This window comes from Desmodus rotundus, chromosome 4 (assembly GCF_022682495.2).
Source record: "Desmodus rotundus isolate HL8 chromosome 4, HLdesRot8A.1, whole genome shotgun sequence".
Taxonomy (NCBI): domain Eukaryota; kingdom Metazoa; phylum Chordata; class Mammalia; order Chiroptera; family Phyllostomidae; genus Desmodus; species Desmodus rotundus.
Genome location: NC_071390.1, coordinates 58,944,104 through 58,964,724, shown reverse-complemented (window position 1 = coordinate 58,964,724; position 20,621 = coordinate 58,944,104). Strand labels below are relative to the sequence as shown.

At 36.2% G+C, this 20,621-nt stretch overlaps 1 non-coding gene across 1 annotated transcript; it reads right to left on the bottom strand.

Moving 5' to 3' along the window:
- Positions 1-6,523: 6,523 nt before the first annotated feature.
- Positions 6,524-6,685, bottom strand: LOC112305699 (U1 spliceosomal RNA). The gene has a single exon (XR_002974854.1). It is a non-coding gene; the product is annotated as a U1 spliceosomal RNA (small nuclear RNA).
- Between the last annotated feature and the right edge of the window lie 13,936 nt (positions 6,686-20,621).

Here is a 20,621-nt window from a genome sequence, read left to right as displayed (position 1 = left end):
TTTTTCTGTGTCCCATAAGTTTTGGGTTTTTGTTTTCATTTGTTTCCAGGAAGTTTTTGATTTCTTCCCTAATCTCGTTCTTGACCCATTCATTGTTTATTGGCATGCTATTCAGTCTCCATGATTTTGAGTGTTTGGCGGTTTTTTCCTTTGGAGTTGGTTTCTAGTTTCAGTCCCTTGTGGTCAGAGAAAATGCTTGATATGATTTCAATTTTCTTGAATTTGTTGAGGCTTGCTTTGTGTTCTATCATGTGGTCTATCTTTGAAAAAGTTCCATGTACACCTGAAGAGAATGTGTGTTTTGCTTCTTTGGGATGAAAAGCTCTATATATATCAGTTAAGTCCATTTCCTCTAGGGTATTGTTAAGTGACACAATATCCTTGTTGATATTTTGTTTGGAAGACCTCTCCATTTTTGACAGTGGGGTGTTCAAATCCCCTACTATAATTGTGTTGCTGTCAATATCTTTCTTGAAGTCCTCCAAGATTTTCTTTATGTATTTGCGTGCTCCTATGTTGGGTGCATATATATTTACAATGTTTATGTCTTCTTGGTGGATTCAAGAGTCAATTCTTTTATGTAGTCATAAATTCTATTTGTTGTGTTATATTTTAATTAATTTTAGTTCTATTCTTATATAATCACACCTTTTGATTTCTTGGTATTATTTTACTCTGCTTTATAATAGTATAATTTTTTATTGCCTTACTCCCCAAATCAAACAAGTTTTGGACCTGGCCAGGTTCCTTAGTTGGTCGTCCCATACACCAAAGGTTGTGAGTTTGATCCAAGGTCAGGGCACATTCCTTGACTGCTGGTTCCATCCCTGGTTGGTGCCCATGTGGGAGGCAGCCAATCAATGTTTGTCTCTCACATCAATGTTTCTCACTCTCTCTACCTCTCTCTCTAAATCAATAAATATATCCTTGGGTGAGGATTTAAAAAAATAAGTTTTGCACATTCCTCTTCCTCAACTGTAACATTTTTGTTCTATATTATTAATATTTCTGTTTAGACTTCCCCTTTATTTGACATCAGCGTTGCCAGGCTTATGTGAATGTATGGGAGAAAAATTCTGAGCTTTACCTTTGAGGCCTCATTTGCTCTTTAAGTGAGCAAGCTCCACACTGAATTCAGAAGTTTTGATCTTGCTTGCTATATTTAGGGTTCCTGGATGACCTAGTGAGTATTTGTGATGTGGGTGTGGTCATATACTGGCAATAAAACACTTTCTGACATGGAGCTGTTTTCCCAAGTGTGCACAGAACATTGGGGAATATAGAGCTCCTCATTTGAAACTGTTTACAACAAAATTCACATTTTGTTGGGAAGCTCTTGATGACCCCATGTAGTTCAGGTGCCCTTTTGAGGAGGCTTCCTTGTAGCCTGGATGAACTTCATACAGCCTGAGGCAGCATCCTGCTTAAACCTCATGTGCTTACCCCATCTTTCCTGAAGAAACTCTTAATTTTTGCATAACTAGCTCCATTATGCTCTGGAGATGCAAGGAGAGATCCAGAGGACTACTTAATTCAATATTAAACAGACATGCTGTTTGAGGAGAAGTTTACATAGCTGTGTAATAGAACACAGTGTCCTCAAACAATAATTTGAGACCAGAATATAAGACTTTCTTTAATTATTCTCTGGAGAGTGTTTAGAAAAGCAGAACAAGTTCACAACACAAACAGCATCTCAGGGGTAGTACTCTAACTGTTGCAGATTCAATTGTTGAAAATAAGAATGATCTGGAGACAGCATTGTCATAGCAGAGAGGGTCTGAGAACAACCTCAGTGAGGCAGTAGAGAGGTAGCCAACGTAGCAATGTCTGGAGCCAGTAACTATATGAGACCAACATATGTCTATGTTGTCCCTGGTTCGAGCCAGGGCAACACAGACATAAAATTAGAGGACAGCATCCCAGAGGGTGCATTGAACAGGATTAGGAAGAGTTCATTAAGCATTCTGGAATTCAGGAGGAAGCCAGTTAGCCACTAAATGGGAAAAGCATATCATTAACCCAGGTCAAATTAGGCTAAAGTTACGGTCTATAAATAAAATGAATGTCAAAGGGCAAGGGCAAGGACAAAGTTCTACATGCTTCAGAGTCTATATCTTTAAGAGAACTTTTCTTTCTCTGGAGCCACAATGTCTAATAGTTACTAGGCCTTTAAGTTCTTTAAATTTTAAAGAAAATTTAAAATTCAGTTTCTCAATTTCACCACACACATTTTAAAAGCTCGGTCTGTCATAGGATCAGAATGAATATCTCCAACATCACAGAAAGTTCTGTTAGACAGTGCTGCTCTTCAAACATGGTTCACTGGGATACGAGATCGTCTACTGGGTTTATACCAGAACTACCATTCATCTAACCTTCTTTATTTTTAGTTTTGTGTATATTTCATATGCCCATAACATATTAGTACACAACATATGTAAATTCTGAAAACCGATGTTTATATTTAACTTCACTTGCTTTACTTTTGTCCTTAGCATTTGCCATACTTTAATATATTATTTCATTTATCTTTTCCATTATTACTTATGATTTCTACAAAATCTAAGCTTCATGAATGAAGGAAATTTTGCCTTTTTTTAATTCACTGAAAATAACATAACATATAGATGTTCAATAAATAAATGTTGACTATTTGTAGTCAGCCCTTTGGACTGTTTAGGTGGTCCATTGTATAAAAAAACAAGGCATTTATATTACTGGCAGGGAAGGTTAATATATTTATTTCAGTAAGTAGATAATAAAAAAGTGAATTGTTCTATTATAGCCATTTTACTGAAACAAATTTCTGACACAGAAGTAAAGGAGAGGCACCCCTTTCTAATTTGCACAAAACATGAATAAAGACTAGATATGTTGAAAGTGCACATATAATAGATTTTTTGGAATGAGTACATCATAGACAAATTTGAATCTACCACCCTAGAGGATAAGAATCTAACTGGAGCAATGGAATTGAAAAGTTTTACTCAAAAGAACAAAGTGGAAGTACTAGTGTAGAGAAAGCCTGTGGAGTAAGACTTCACGTTGTGTACTAGTAATCAATGTATTAAATTGAGGCTGAGGATGGAAGTTACCAGCACATCTGAAGGGATAAAAACAGGTTTGTTCTGATCCAGTCAAGCATCATAAAAGCTGATGAGTTTGCCATTCAGCCAGCAGTTCTCAATAATACCTTGACTCAAATTCATCACTGGGACATACAGTTGATTGGCATTGTGATCAGCTATTCTAAAACACACTGGAAGATAACTGCAAAAGTAATCACTTGTCAATAGACAGTGGTGTGTTCTGTTGATTTGGGTGTGATTAAGATCTTATCAGAAAGGCATGATAAAATAAAACTTGGAGTCAAGAAGAACTAGGTCAAATTCTGAACTCTTCCTCATTTAAATGAGAACATGTCTATATATTAATCTCTTTCTGTCAGTTCCCATATTTATAAAATAGTGTTAATTATATGAAATTATGCATCATTCATAGGGCTATGGAGGATTCTCTAGAACTGTCTCTGGAATATGGTAGAGGCTCAATGAATGAGGAGTTCCTTCTTCTTTCTCATTTTTAAAATTCCAATTTGAAACTCAAGTCCTTCTTTTAAGTCTTCAACTCCATTCAGAAGTGATAATAATTATACACAGCATAGCAATTCATATGAATTGAAATGTTACTAGGTAGTAGTGCCATGCTGAGTGCTTTATATGTTCTTGAAACTGAAAGTACATTGTCAGGTTCCAATTATTTGGCTCCTCAATTATTTGGATCCCCTGCTGTCCCTCATGATGCCAAAAAACCCTCCCTGATGAATGGATTCAACAAAGTTGAGAACACTAGTTTGCAGGAGTGAGTTTAAATTTCTCCATTTATAGGAGAGAGCTTTCATTACCTTCTCCATATCCATTTCTTAATATTACCCTCAACCTAACTCTAATCTCTTTAAAAGATTTTTAAATAAATTTAATGAAAATACTAGTGGCGAGCTGAGAGGAAGAGAAGGATAAGAAATGTGCATCCAAGGACAAGCACTATGCTCATCCCAGCACCAAAGGTCAGTTCAGAGAAGGCCAATCTGAGGAAGTTCATACTTGGAGAGACACAGTTTACTGCCTTGATAATTTCATTGTGAGCCACATCTGAACTCCCCAAGTGATGCATACACCAGCCTGCAGTGTCCGAGACATTGTGGCTGAGATGAGACAAATTCACCCAGACCACCGAGTCCTGTGGAGGAAAAGGGATGGCACAGACACTCTCTCAAAGGGAGAGCTCCTAAACCTTTGCCTTGACAGGCTTTTATTTCTTTCCTGGGCACATGACATTGATGATGGTCCTTATTTATTATGCACAAGTTCCCTTCAGGTGGTTACCTTTTACAGAAAACAAAGGACAGGAGGTTACTAATTACATCAAAAAGGAAGGATATTTACAAATGTAAAGGGAAAAGTGGTTGAACTGGATACACTGGTCCTTGGAAGGTTTAGAATAGATTTTAGTAAGTTACTTTAAAGATACGCAGTAAACCGTTTGCTGCCTCAATTCAGGTTGAGGGAGTTTTAGCAAAAAGCAAGTCTCAAAGTGGCCTAGGTACAATGTAGGCCTGATTCCCCATGGGAGAACCTATCTGTGGCTGTGGGTCCTGTGTGCTGGACCTCACTTTCCACTGGCCTTTCTGAGTGGGAGCTGGGCCCACACCACACAGAATGGTCTCCTATACCCAAGTTTCTCTGACATGTTGACATGACCTAAATTTACACTATACATCAGGAATGATAATTTCTCTCTATTTATAGAAGCAAAAAAAATACCCTAAAATTTCAAAACATCGCAAAGCAATACTGGCAGTGCATATGGGATGCCAGTGACCTGGAACTCAAGAATAAAATCACTGTGTCCTTACTCTTCTGTGGCACAAATAGAAGCCCACGTAGAGGAGTAGTACATGCTTATAAATGCTGTTCTTTTCAAGAATCAAAGCTCTGTTCTAACTCTGCTTCTTGTCTCTTGCTCTAGGGCAGCTTTTGTGCAAAGAATGTACTAAGAAAAGGGAAACTTTGATAAATAAAAATCCAAAGAATTCTAAAGCTGAAAGAAGTAATATTTTCCAATCCAGAAATCACAGCTTGAATTGTATTTCCTGTAAGTGAATCAAATCTCAGAGAGTTTAAAACTTACTTCCACACTTTTACATCTAACACTTCCTCTTTTGTGATATTAAGCTATAGAAAAAAACAAGTATATTGTCACGCATTTTGTCTGATGGCTAGGAAATATTCTTATTATATGCATTACAAATTCTCCTAAAAGAACTCCACATTCTACTTGAGCTTTGCATAGTTAAGGAATAGCAAGAAGTTCTCAGCAGCAGCATTGTCCTTTATCAGGTTGCTCTTTTGTGAGCACCATGGGCCTGGCCTGGGGCAGGGTAGAGTGTGCTTGTCTGATGATGTTAGATGAAGTCAAACAAGTGTGTTTTCTTCCCAGAAAGGGCAATTTGACATTTGGATCTTGTAATAGATTTGTTTTTTACATGGCCCTCAGAGTAATCTTACTGGTCCTGGAGGGGAAAAGGTCTTATACATATCTAACTACATTTTTTAAAAAATTTAAACAGCAATTTCTAACTTGATCACATGTTGTTCCCCAAATTTGATGCTGAATAACTCATAACTAAGGACAAATATTAAATCTGTTGTGCAATGGTGGTTATTACCAATATTTAAGGGCATTCAAAACAATCAAGATTTAGACTTTGATGGTAGTACCCTCAAAAAAGGACTCCCTAGTAATTCAAGAATGATTACATTGTTAGTGATGTATGAGCATTTAACAAGTCATTTCCATGTCTGTTATGACAAGTCTAGAGATAATAGGCTTGTCTTTTGAGGTTTTAGCAATCGAGTGTGTATTAACCTGTCTGTATTCTAGGTCAGGTAGGACCTACTGAGATGACTCAGAGCCAGAGATTGGAGCTCAAAGTCCTAGAGGTGAGTATAAGAGCAAGGTATCTTGCCCATGGCCTTTAAAAGCAGGAAGATCTAGGGGATGTGTCCCAGACAGATTGATAAACACAAAGGGTATAAACAGGGATAAATTTATTAAATTTTGACATTTGACAGTTCCAAATGTCAAAATTTAATAAATTTAGGACAGAAAGAAGCTAAGTCAGAAGTGAATTAGAAGTAGTACAGAGTTACAGTTCATTCCTTTAAAATACCCACACCCTCCTTTTATGTATATATTTCTATGTATATATTTGTGTGTATGTGTATACATATATGTGTGTGCATATATACACATATATGTGTACATGTATAGGTGTGTGTATATATGGAAGGTGTGTGTGTACGCACACACACATATATATGGAGGGTGTGTGCGTATGTGTGTGTATATATATATGGAGGGTTCAGGATCAGAGTATAACATCACATAATGTTAATGACAGAAATTTAGATGAAGACTCATCTGGGTGTTCGTCAAACTATTCTTATAACATTTTTTAGGGGAGACTGCAAACGCAGTCCCCCCATACCACAAATTATGCAGCTGAGTTTCCCACATTAGGGGAAATCGCAGGGGTCAGCAAATCCAGAGTGCAATGGATAAGCCTCACCCTGGGAAAACCACCTTCATGGTCATGGCATCTCCCCTGCCAGGTAAGTATCTTACAACATTTTTATAGGACTTAACCATCTATTAATATATGAACTATGCAGCAATCTGTGAGAGGACATAATTCTCTGCCAACTCTATAGATAAAACAACTTTGATGATTAGTGATGTTGAGCATTTTTTCATATGTCATTTGGCCACCTGTTTGCCATTTTTGGTGAAGTGTCTATTCAGGTCCTTTTTCCATTTTTTAATTGGGTTGTTTGGTTTTTTGGTGTTGAGTTGTATAAGTTCTTCATAAATTTTGGATATTAAGCCCTTATCAGATGTGTTATGGGTGGTGATATTCTCCCAGTCAATGGATTGTATTTTCATTTTGTTGGTTTCCTTTGCTATACAAAAACCTTTTTCTTTTGTATTTTCTTTTTTTTAAATTTTTATTGTTATTCAATTACAGTTGTATGCCTTTTCTCCCCATCCCTCCACCCCACCCCAGTTGAACCTACCACCCTTCCCCACCTCCAGCCTCCCCCTTGATTTTGTCCAGGTGTCCTTTATAGTAGTTCCTGAAATCCCCTCTCCTCACTGTCCCCTCCCCACTCCCCCCTGACTATTGTTAGATTGTTCTTAACTTCAATGTCTCTGGTTATATTTTGTTTCCTTTATTCTTCTGTTGATTATGTTCCAGTTAAAGGTGAGATCGTATGGTATTTGTTCCTCACCGTCTGGCTTATTTCACTTAGCATAATGCTCTCCAGTTCCATCCATAGAAAAACCTTTTAATTTGATATAGTCCTATTTTATTTTTCTCTTGTTTCCAATGTCAAAAAATATATAACAGAAAAAAATATCTCTATGAGAAATGTCCAAGATTTTACTGTCAATATTTTCTTCTAGAATTTTTATGGTTTCAAGTCTAACATTTAAGTGTTTAATACATTTTGAGTTTATTCTTGTGTAGGTTATAAGAAGGTGGTATAGTTTCTTTTTTTTTTTTTTTTTGCATGTATCTGTCCAATTCTCCCAACACCATTTTTTGAAAGACTATCTTTACATGTTGAAAATTGCTATATGATGCAGTGATTCCAATTCTGGAAATATATTTGAAGGAACCTGAAACATTAATTCAAAAGAATATATACACCCCTATGTTCACTGTAGCACTATTTACAGCTGCCAATATTTGGAAGCAGCCTAAGTATCCATCAGTAGATAAGGGGATAAAAAAAGCTGTTGCACATTTATACAGTGGAATACTACTCATCTGTAAAAAAAGAAGGAAATCTTACCTTTTGCAACAGCATGGATGGAACCGCAGAATATTATGCTAAGTGAAATAAGTCAGTCAGAGAAAGACAAATACCATGTAATTTCACTTATATGTGGATTATAATTAACATAATGTACAAACAAACACAATAAAAACAGACTCGTAAATACAGAGAACAGACTGACAGCTGTCAGAGGATGGAGGGATGAGGGGCTGGGTAAAAAGGTGAAGGGATTCAGCAAACAACTCCTCACAGACACAGACAATAGTAGAGTGATTACTACAGCGAAAGGAGGTAGGTGCAGGGAGAAGGGTGTAAAGGGACAAATGGTGATGGGAGGAGACTTGACTTTGGGTGGTGATATTTTAGAATTGTACACTTGAAACCTATATAGGTTTATTAATCAATATCACCCCAATAAATTCAATAAAAACCTTAAAAGCAAAAAAATAACTCTAAAAACAGTGACTTTCATGTGTATTTTGTGAGAAACGATCTTGTTCCACCATAGCTGTATTTATGAGTTATGAATAAAAGCCAAAGTGATCCATTTTGATATAATTAGGAAAAGTTAAACAGTTTTATTTGTCTTTTGATTATAGTTAGTAACCAATATAACATACAAGAGGCTGACTGTTGTCTTAAAGACTGCACTATGATATGTATTCTAACAAAGACAAAAAGTAGAAAGGTTTTTTAAAGGATGTTAATATTAATTGTTGCAATTTGGCCTTTTGATGTTACAAAATAAGGATTAGGGGGCATATGTGCCTTGTGCTAGTGAACAAATCATCCCAGACTCTGGATCTGCCATCTTGTGAACACTTTAATAACTTTACACTATTAGACTGACTGCATTTATCATAGCCATGCTGTGTGTTCAGGTAGATAAGGCACCTACTTTTTTCCCCCAGCAGTAGATTTTCCTGTCTCAACTATTCATCCCAAGCGGTGGGGTTTTATAATCCCAGGGATTTTTTTAATAAAAGCTAAAGATATCAATTATTAATAATATAAAAACTAATAACATTCAACACCTATAAAATTATTCAATATTATTTATTCATTATCTTAATATAAAAGTTAAATATGTCTTTCTATATTGTGTACATATGCTAATTAGGTCACAAGAGAGGTTTATTTATAGCTAGAAGACAAGAAGAAATATGATTGACAAATGAATATATAAATCCACTTAGAGATAATAATAGGTACCTTACAAAGGAGATAGCATTGTATTAGAACATGACTTTTACATTGTAGCCTGGTTTGTTTTCTTGTGTTTATCATTTGTTTTTATTTGTGTATACAAAGAACAGATTTAAACTGAGATAAATTTGTTTGGGTATATTGAAATGAAAGGTTGTATCCTTTTTCCTCTCTCTTACCCTCTCAATTCCAGGTGCACCGAGACAAAAAAAAATGGCCAAAATGAAAGAACAGATCAAAACTCCAGTAATAATTCAACTAAGCAGTGAACAGATAGCCAACCTATCAGATGCACACTTCAAAACACTGGTAATCAGGATGCTCACAGAATTGGTGGAATTTGGTCGCAAATTAGATGAAAAAAATTAAGGCTATGCTAAGAGAAACAAAGGAAAATGTACAGGGAACCAATAGTGATGGGAAGGAAACTGGAAATCAAATCAATGGTGTGGACCAGAAGGAAGAAAGAAACATCCAACCAGAAAAGAATGAAGAAACAAGAATTCGGAAAAATGAGGAGAGGCTTAGGAACCTCCGAGACATCTTGAAACATTCCAACATCCGAATTATAGGGGTGCCAGAAGGAGAAGAGGAAGAACGAAAAATTGAAAACTTAGTTGAACAAATAATGAAGGAGAACTTCCCCAATCTGGCAAAGGAAATAGACTTCCAGGAAGTCCAGGAAGCTCAGAGAGTCCCAAAGAAGCTGGACCCAGGGAGGAACACACCAAGGCACATCATAATTACATTAGCCAAGATGAAACAGAAGGAGAGAATCTTAGAAGCAGCAAGAGAAAAAGACACAGTTACCTACAAAGGAGTTCCCATAAGACTGTCAGCTGATTTCTCCAAAGAGACCTTGCAGGCAAGAAGGGGCTGGAAAGAAATATTCACAGTTATGAAAGGCAAGGACCTACATCCAAGATGACTCTATCCAGCAAAGCTATCATTTACAATGGAAAGGCAGATAAAGTGCTTCTCAGATAAGGTCAAGTTAAAGGAGTTCATCATCACCCAGCCCTTATTGTATGAAATTTTAAAGGGATTTATCTAAGAAAAAGAAGATTAAAAATAGGAACAGTAAGAATGACAGCACACTCACAGTTATTAACAACCACACCTAAAACAACAATAAAAAAGCAAACTAAGCAAACAACTAGAACAGGAACAGAACCACAGAAATGGAGATCACACGAAGGCTTATCAATAGGGGAGTCGGGGGGAGAGAGGGGGGAAAGGTACAGAGAACAAGTAGCATAAGTGGTAGGTAGAAAATAGAGAGGGGGAGGGTAAGAATAATATAGGAAATGTAGAAGCCAAAGAACTTATATGTATGACTCATGGACATGAACTATAGGGGGAGAATGTGGGTGGGAGGGGGTGTGCAGGACAGAGGGGTGTGAAGGGGGGAAAATGGGACAACTGTAATAGCATAATCAATGAAATATATTTAAAAAAAAAACCAAAGTGCATTCACCAACTTTGGAACCAGAAAGAAAACTTCCTGTGTTTATAATTATTTTTCTAACATATTTGGAAGGAATTTCAACTTTACTAATATTGAATATGTGAATTAATGTTGCTACATACATAAAATTGTTAAATAAATATTTAATTTTTAAGGTACATGCTCAGACTTTCATTGATAAATATGTGCTATCAACATTGTTTGGAGTCCACTGGTTGACCATACCTGAACCATATATTATCCAATTTGATAGCTATATAAAATGCCAACCAGAAACAAAGTAGGCAATAACTACATATGTATTTATAGATATATATATGGTTTTACATCTACACCTGATGTCTGAGTTCAGCAGACCTAAATGTTAGACTATTCATTTAATGCACTGTAAGAAGAAAAGAATCTTTTAATTTAAATCTATAAAATTGGTGATATGATAGTTAAAATTGATAGTTTAAAAATCCTTCAAATTCTTAATTTGCTATAAAAAGCAACTCTTACTAGTGTGTTATTGGGAATTATTAGCACAATAAAAAACAGTCTCATTAATTGCAGAACAGCACCAGAATGTTACCCACAACTGGATCTTGGTTTAACAACCTTGGTACGTGAGTTCTGGCTAAGAAAGGATTCAGTGCGAAGACTCAAATACAAGCAAAAGTTTATTTAGAAAGTTCCAGAGATAGAAAAGATGAGCCAGCTGGGATGCATGGGCTCAGGAAACAAGTTATAGAGGCAAAAGAAGAGTCCTTGGAGCTTAGGAGAAAGAAAGGCAAATAAAATGCACCTCAGGGAAGGAGATGGGTAAAGCACAGGCATGCTACAAAGAGAGGGAGATGCCCTGGGGACAGAAGAGGGTGGAGAAAGGTGACTGTGTGCTTTTCTGGGCCTGATGCTGAAACACAACTGAGACCTAGATGTTTTCTCTAGTGTGACCCAAACTCTAACTCTGTGGTCCACAGACCAAGGCTTTGTCCCTAACATTATTTGATGTGGATCCGAACCTCATCATCCTGAGGGCTTAGGGTTTAATGGAGTAGTCATGCAAGAGTTTATATGGGGGTCATATGAGGCTATTCTCTGGGCCCCCTTGTTCCTCCTCTAAGAGGGTCTACCATATGACTAGCAACATGTCAAGAGAGGAAAGGTCAGGGGAGGGTCTGAACTGCACTACCAGTGATATGAAAGGTCAGGGAGTCTAAACCACAAGACCAGTGATATGCTAGCAAAGGAAAGGTCACCCTGGGAGCAAGGTCCTTGTTTTCCCAGTTTTGCTCATTGCTAGGTACCCAGGGTTTTCCACCCTGGTGATATCCACACCCGGCCCATTGTTTCTACTCTGCTCACGCTTATCTAACTTCCTACTATAGTCGCACATATTCAAAAACTTAAAATGCACAGCAGGTATTCCCACAGCTTTAAAGAAGTTCTTGAAACACATTCTAATCACCAAGGAAAGATTAAAATAATGAGATAAATCTCAGGGAAATCACAGTAATGATTTTGAAATAAACCACTTAAAAGTAAAGATGACTCTAAGTTTTACAAATATGATTATGAAAATACATTGAAGTTAAGAACAACCTAACAATAGCCGGGGGGGGGGGACAGTGAGAAGAGGGGATTACAGGAACTACTATAAAGGACACATGGACAAAACCAAAGGGGAGGGTGGAGGTGGGGGAGGAAGGTGAGTTCAGCTGGGGTGGGGTGGAGGGGTGGGGAGAAAAGGTGGACAACTGTAATTGAATGACAATAAAAATTTAAAAAACAAAAAACAAAAAAAAAAGAAAAAGAAATAAAACCCAGATTTCATCAAGAAACACTTGAAGTTAAGAAAAAAAAAGAAAAGAAATGTGTTCTGGATTTCAAACTTCAACTGGGCAACTACAAAGATAGTCTTGATGTCCGAACCTCATCATCCTGAGGGCTGGATAAAATATTTTATTTTAAAATATTTCAAAATAATTATAGTATCCTCATAAAACTTTTAAGAAATCTGAATTACATGAGTGGATTTCATCAATGTTAATTTTCTCTTTGTGATATCATACTATAGTTTTGTACCCAGTTAGAGGAAAATGTTTAAGGGGTACATAGGATGTCTCTGAATTATTTCTTACAACTGTGTGTGAATCTATGGTTATCTTAAAGTAAAATGTGTATATATCTATATAAACATATATATAAAATATAAAAATAGTTTAAAACAGTTTAGTTTTTTTCTTGGAGATAGTGCCCTTCTACTTGCTCGATAAAATGTTCCTGGATTCCTAAATTGTCTAATAAAGCCAATTGGATCTTCAAATGTATTCAGCTAAATTTTGTTTTTTAACTTGGGCTAACCACCCCTTCTCAAATTTCCATACCTCTGAGTTCCTTTCTGCCTCTATCTGTATATAAATTCTAACAAAAATGTCTGACATTAAGCTTTTGTTTGCTGAGGTATTGATTTCAAAAGACATCTTTCTTGAGTAAACATGTTGCCAGCTGTATACACAGGTACAAGCAAAACAACTAGATAAGGAACTAGGCCCTGACACCCATTAATTCCCCTTTCAAAAAACTCTGGGTGACCTAGATAACTGACACCTTGAGTGTCCTTATTGTGCGGTCCTTGGGCATGCTGCGGTCCCTCCAGGGCCTGATAATAACAAATCTTGTTCCTCAAAGTTCCCTAATGGTTTTCTGCAGAAGCACATCATGCAGTGATGATGATAAGAACTACAAGGGCCCCAAGACACAACATTGGCCCTGGCCAGAGAAATGTCTATGGGGCTCCTTCAAGTAATAAGGCAGGGTACACACCTCAGGCATTACTAGCAAGAACATTACCATCAATAGACTAGGAGAGACACAACATGAAAAAAGTAAGGAGACTATAATATTTTCTAAATGGTTCTAGAGAAGTGTTAATTGTTTCATAAACATGAAAGATTGCATAACAAATAGATAGGCAATCACTCCAGTAGTACAAAACCATAGAACCGTAGATATTAGCAAAAAATTAAATCTAATTACATTTACATTAAATTTTCAGTTTTTCCATTTCCATTATTTTTTACAGAAGAGGCAGTAATTACAAACTTAGAAAATTACCTTAATACTACAATATATTTTAAAAGACTAATAGAAATTTGAAAATTGCCTTTGAAAACTAATTGTGTCATTTTTAATAAGCATATGAATGAGTCCATGAACCTGGACCAGAAAAGCATTATATTTTCACACTATGAAATTCACAAAGCAATTTTGCATATTTTATTTTATTCTCCCAATGACTCATGAGTCAAAGCTTATAAGCACTTTATTGTAGTTGAAAACTGATAGGCTTAAGTTATCATGCCTTCCTCTCACATGCAGACTTAAACTCCAATCCAAGTCTTTAGATTGCCATGGAAATGTTCTTTTCACTAGATTGGACTATCCAATTGCTGAGGCAATTGGAAAGTCTTTTAGTAAGTACTGCTAAGCAATGAAAATAAATTGAAACCATAAGCATAGTTCTTCAGGAAACCTAAATACAAACAAATTAATTTACATACATAAGACCTAAGATACAGGTTTCAAAACAACCGACGGACAGATATATGGTGCCATGTCTGTGTATGGGATAAGCCTTGAACATCTAGAGTTACAAAATTGCCTCAGGGGATTCTGGGATACCCAAAGGTCACCCAGGCCTGTCAAACATGAAGCATTCAAATATGTTTGACTTTAAACAGTTCATAGCTAATTATGATGTACAACTCTGGGTCAACATTATTGAACTGGATGAATTAACACTCCTTGCAGCTCTCAAAACCTATGAATTTCATAGAACTTTCTTACCAATTCATTTCCAGAGGAGCTTCTGAAGGATAGCAGTACATGCCACCTCAAAATAGTCCTCTTTGACATAATGATATTTTGAGCTGAAAGCAACTGAGAAGAAACAAGTAAGAAAAGCTCTGCCCTCCCCCTGTTTGCCTAAAAGTGGGATATTAATTTATCAAGGTGTCCCTCCTTCCCTCTCAAACAGAAAGTATAAAAGTTAATCACTGGGGACAACTTTAGATGCTCATGAACCTGGGGGCAACACCAGGAGAATCCAGATAACAAACTTCACTAAGGAGCCTTTACACATTGTTTAGTTTGCTACGGCTTCCCTAAGAACACACCACAAACTGGGTGGCTTAAACAACAGAGACTCATTTTGTTAAAATTTGTGGTTTAAGTTTTGGAGTCTACAAGTACAAGATCAAAGTGCTGACAGAGTCAGGGTCTTCTAAGGCCATGAAGGAAGGATGTGTTTCAAGACTCTTTCCTTGGCTTGTGGACTGTCACCCTTTTCCTGCGTCCACACATCATTTTCCCTCTACATCATCCACCTGTGTCCATATTTCCTTTCTTCTAAGGACACCAGTCATATTGTGTTAGAGCCAACACTAATGACCTAACTTCAATTTCACCAAATGCAGTCACGTTCTTAGGCTGCATTTGTACTGGAAGTTAGGACTTAACATATGAATTTTGACAGGGGAGGAACACAATTATGCTCATCACAGACAAGTTTTTCAAAAACATCTTTCTCTGGCCATTTTGGTTAATGGTCAAATTAGCAGGTGATACTTGTCCTCTGACCGGGTAAATCATTTGGGAATGAGAAGTTGCAATGAGCACAATGCAAGAATCCACTAATAATGTTGGGTCTAACAAAATAGAATTTCAATATTACTTTTGATCATTTTCATCACCATTTCTTGATCACATATAATAGAAATTTGAGTAAAGTCAAAAATTCATAGACTGTGAGACAAGTACCCTGGGAAATGTCCTAATTCCAACTCTGGGATCATTTTGGTAAGGTCTCTTGTTAGTAAAATATAAAAAATATAAACTCCATAGCCTATTGAAAGAATTTAATAAGTTGATTATGTGAAAGTGTTTTGTAAACTATAAAGTTCCACAGAAATTCCTTGTAAAAATATATCATTGAGAGTTAAAAGCTCTGAATCAAAGTTTTATTGTGACCATACATTTGTTTATTCCTTGGGCAATTCACTTAGCTTCCCTGAGCTTCAGTTCCTTGTCTTCATAAAAAGGTGGATTGATGATAGCTACAATCTCTAAGACAGATGTCTCTATAAAAGAAATAGTAAGTGTTGGCAATCATTATCTTAAGCATATTAACTTCTTATACATTTAAAACTGTTTCATTTCTGAGTTCTGAAGTTCTGTGTATGTAACAATGAAGCTCCCCCCACCAACCATCATGCCTAAGGTGAAGCTTTTTGCTCCTTTTGATTATAGACCATAGCTTGCAACTTTATGATACTTTCCTTTGACTAATAGCCATTCTAGGTACTGCTCAATGAATTTAGGACAGCAGTTGTATGACTTCCCATAAAAACAGTAACAGCTCTGTGTGTGTGTGTGTGTGTGTGTGTGTGTTATTGCCAGAGATGGGGATTGGTGTAGGTACCAGAGTTGAGCCTTGCACCATACAGTCCCATCAGTCTGTCAAAATGCTGTTCCTGAATGGATAAAACTTACCAAAGGTGGGAAAATCAGAATTAAAAAAATAGTTTGGGAAAGATTTTTAAACTTGGAGAAAGATAAAGCAAGAGAGAACAAAGTGAGACTGGAAACTTATGGTCAAAGGTGAAATTTGGTTCACACACACAGAAGGAAATTTGGTTCACACACACATATTCAGGAATATGCTCTTGAGTAAATTCAGCCTGACATAGCATCCCTACAATAACCATTTTAGGACAGGTAGATATGTTTCTCAACACTAACATAAGGGAAAACTATCGTCATGGTCCACTTAAAAAAAATGTTCCAGAGGTAAAAGAACAGGGATGGATCATATTACAGAACTGTAATTGGAACATTTTCAAAGATAATAAACAGAACTCTTTCTAGCTGTAGGGAAAGACTGAAATTGGAGACAATTAATTCCTGTAAATTCCCTTAGCGAACACATATTGACTAACACAGGAGGGGCAATGAACCAGGCAAAAATGATGAGTAAGACACCGACCCACCCTTGAGGATCTTAGAGTCTTCAGAGGAGATAACCTCATAAATAGAACATTACTATCTGTGTACCAGACACTCTCCTTAAAGGTAGAAAAAAGAGACCTTGTGGGCCAGAAGGATTTTCTTAAACAGTCTCTAGAGTGGAAAGGCCAGAGTCTCTGTCATGCACCTCAGAGGCATGCTTCCATTGGGTGGCAGTGCTGACTAGGACAGAGTTTGGGGCCCTTGTTTTAAGTCTCTCTACAGAGTTACCTTTGATCTTTCTTACATAATATTATCTTTAAACATGCCTTTCAGTTAAGAAGAGGAAGGGATTGTTTCTCTAAAATGATACGTTTTGCACGTTTACTTAACTCTACACCTTCCAAGTGTCCATGAAAAAGGCCAAAGTACTACGCAAACAAGAAACATCTAAATTACAAGGAACTTCTTTCAAAATATTCTATCAAAAATACTAAAATAAATAGGAAACACCTGAAGTCATAATAAAAATTCTACAAAATACACTGAATATGGAACAATATAGAAGAAAATGAAGAGATTTCATATGAAGAAAAAGCCTTCTTGGGAAGGAAATAGGAGAATAACCCAAGAAGAACCCTTAAATAAATGTGGTCTAAACAAGTCAACTTTATGAAAATAAATTCAAAATTTAGATTGAATGCACAAACTCCTTGAAATACATATACAAAGCTCACTAAAGATAAAATAGATAACCTAAATAGCTTTATATAAAAAAGGAAAAATAAAGAAGTCTACACTGTGATAGAAAACAGACTATTGGGCTCCTGGACTGGGACTTGGCGAAGTGATTACTGGAGAAAGTTTACTATAAACTTGAGAGAAGAGAGAGACAAAGTGAAAGAGAGAGAGAGAGAGTCAGAGTTTATCAAAAAAGTGTTGGCACCAAGACTGCTGAAAAGGTGAGCATTCTAACTCTGTATAAGACCTGGATGAAAAACTTCTCTGCAAGTTTAGTCAATGTAGAAAGTCAATAATAAATGAAGACTCTCTCCAAACCCCACAGAACTGGTTATTTGTGAATGTTTACAAGAGCGTTTTTTTGTTGTTGTTGTTTTTTGGGGGTTTTTTTGTTTGTTTTTTGTGTTTGTGTATTTTTTTAATTTTTTTTATTTTACTTATTTATTTTTTTAATTTTTATTGTTATTCAATTACAGTTGTATGCCTTTTCTCCCCATCCCTCCACCCCACCCCAGGTGAACCCACCTCCCTCCCCCATCTCCACCCTCCCCCTTGGTTTTGTCCATGTGTCCTTTATAGTAGTTCCTGTAATCCCCTCTTCCCACTGTCCCCGCCCCCCCCCCCAGCCCTGGCTATTGTTAGATTGTTCTTAACTTCAATGTCTCTGGTTATATTTTGTTTGCTTTTTTCTTCTATTGATTATGTTCCAGTTAAAGGTGAGATCATATGGTATTTGTCCCTCACCTCCTGGCTTATTTCACTTAGCATAATGCTCTCCAGTTTCATCCATGCTGTTGCAAAGGGTATAGGAGCACAAGGCAAACTGTTTCTGTGCGCTACCGGTTCATTTAAGTAGCCATCGCCACTGTCAGGAAGCTCCAAGTTGGGTTTTATCCTCAGTCATTGCAATAGACTTGCTTCCGCATCTTATTCTCTCCTTACTTCAACTGTTTTATCTCCCTTTTTCCACATTGTAGTTATGTTATTGCTTTTATGTTACGAACAAATCTACACACATACGTATGTGGGAAATTTTACAGCCTCTTCACGAAGAACTATGTAAAGGAAAAGCAAGACACTGCTGTTGCCCAGTGCAATGTGAAGGAACAAAACACTAATAGATTCCATTTATTAATACATCCTACAGTGCAAGCAATAGCCTGGAGATTTGATGTTACTTCACCTTTGAAATAAGTGGACAACCTTATGCATCCTATAACTTTAAGTTTCCTAGATAATGAAAATGAGACATAAAAGTTGAATAACCTGCCTCAATCCCATAGGTAGGGGACAGTTAGTCCCTTGTTAAAGCCAGTCTTTTCAACTCCAAAGCCCATGTTTTGTCCTCTATTGTGTGATGTTTCTGAAAGGACACTTTAGAGGAACCAATAAATACCTCTGAATGCAAACTGTTTTACTTTAGCTTCTGGAATCCTGATCATAAAAGAAAATTAAAGAAATACATCAGTTTCTAAGCTTAAAATGTTACTGAAATGGTCTGAGCCCTTTCTGTTTCTGAAATATTGATTGTATTTCTTTCTTCTACTTATTATATCTTAAAGTTCCAGTTTTTACTTCCATGATTATACATTAGAATTATTAATCACAGTTCTAATAATCATAGGTAAGCTTGGAAGGAGAGTGTGGATTGTTTACTAACTAATCCAATAATAATTAAATCATAAACTGAAAAACACAATATCTGCTTGAAGAAAAAGAATCTTTCAAAAGCTCATCATTCATTGTCCATTCAAATATTTTATGAGCTGCTGCTCCATGCCCAATTATCTAATCAGTACCAGAGGTTCAAAGCTGAAAATGTTTGTATGCTTTCAAAGTCATGCAGTATACTAGAAAACACAATCCCTTTAAACACAGTATGAAAAAGACTACAATAACTTTTATCCTAGGTTTGTCCATTTGGTCCCAAAGAGTGAATGTTACAATTTTAACTAACATTTGACTTAGGGTAAAAGGATAAATGGTTTAAGTGCAAGATACAAAAAAAAAATGTATACAGAAAAGAAACCAAGATGAGACCATATCTCTTATGAAATATATAATTCATGTCCAAAAAATGTATATTCATTACTATAGTAAAAACTGTATGTAATGTGGGAAATTGAGCCATCAGAGTAGCACGAAATAAAATGCTGAAATGGTTGGGTTACAAAGAGAACCCAGAAGGTGGTCTCAAAATTCAGACAGGGTGCTGTGGAAACAGAAAGGGAAGGGAGAGGAGGTTCCTGAATGGTAGAGGGCGGTCTCGATTTGGGATTCCCAGAGTCGGGTGTTTCATGAGCAAGCCCCTTGGGCTCTTCCAAATCCTGAAACTGTTTGCAAAGCTTTGTGGATATGTCCATTTTTTTCAGGGTGAAGTGTCTAGAGCTTTCATTAGATTTTCTCAATTTTCTCTCAAAGTGTTATGAATCACAGAACAAGAGGGAGACACAGTGAGCAAAATACAACACATATTAAGTGTAGAGTAACATATATTTTAAAATATTTTCCATTTCAGCATAAAAACACTTTCTCGTCACATATAAACACAGAAAATTTTTAAGTTTTCAAATGTAAACATTGAGTGGCTAGCATTAAAAAGAGACAGAGGTAATTTATCAAACCTCAGAATGATGAGAGATAAGCATTAGGAAATTAGTGTTGACCCCAAAATAATAATAGTGTTTACTCTGCATGATTTGAGCCTCTTGTCCTTTCTTCAAATTATCTGGGTATAAATAAGAAAATAAATGCCTTCATATTTGAAAGTATGTGCCAGTGTTTGGATGAGATCAAGGAGAGGAATCAGTCATGAGAAGTGGCTGAGATTCTGGTTTATGTGGGGACGGAGAGAGAATTACTGCACTTGGGCTCCATTCCCAGACTTTTCTGTTGTTCTCTCAATGTAGAAATGAAAATATGCCTCTCACACAAACACATCAAAGATAATTTCAGTTATTATTTGTGTCATAACCAGTAAGCTTGTAAAGCTGATTAAGAGTATTTAAGGACAAAGATGTATGTAAAGAGGCAAAAGTGAAATAGTGAAATAATTTTGCTAAGTTAGGCACACAACTGGTTAGTACTCTACAGGAAAATAAAACTGTGAATTTTTGGAATTATACTTTAGTATTTGAAAAATATATTGTCCATTTCTATATATCAGAAATCATTTACAACATATCTGTCCCTAAAAGTTTATATGTAAATTTATATTGTGTGAACACTAATTAATAACAAGTAAAAAAACCAGGTAAGGTACATTCTCCTTGAAAATTAAATAATTCTTAAGTAGCCCTAAGAGACAACGT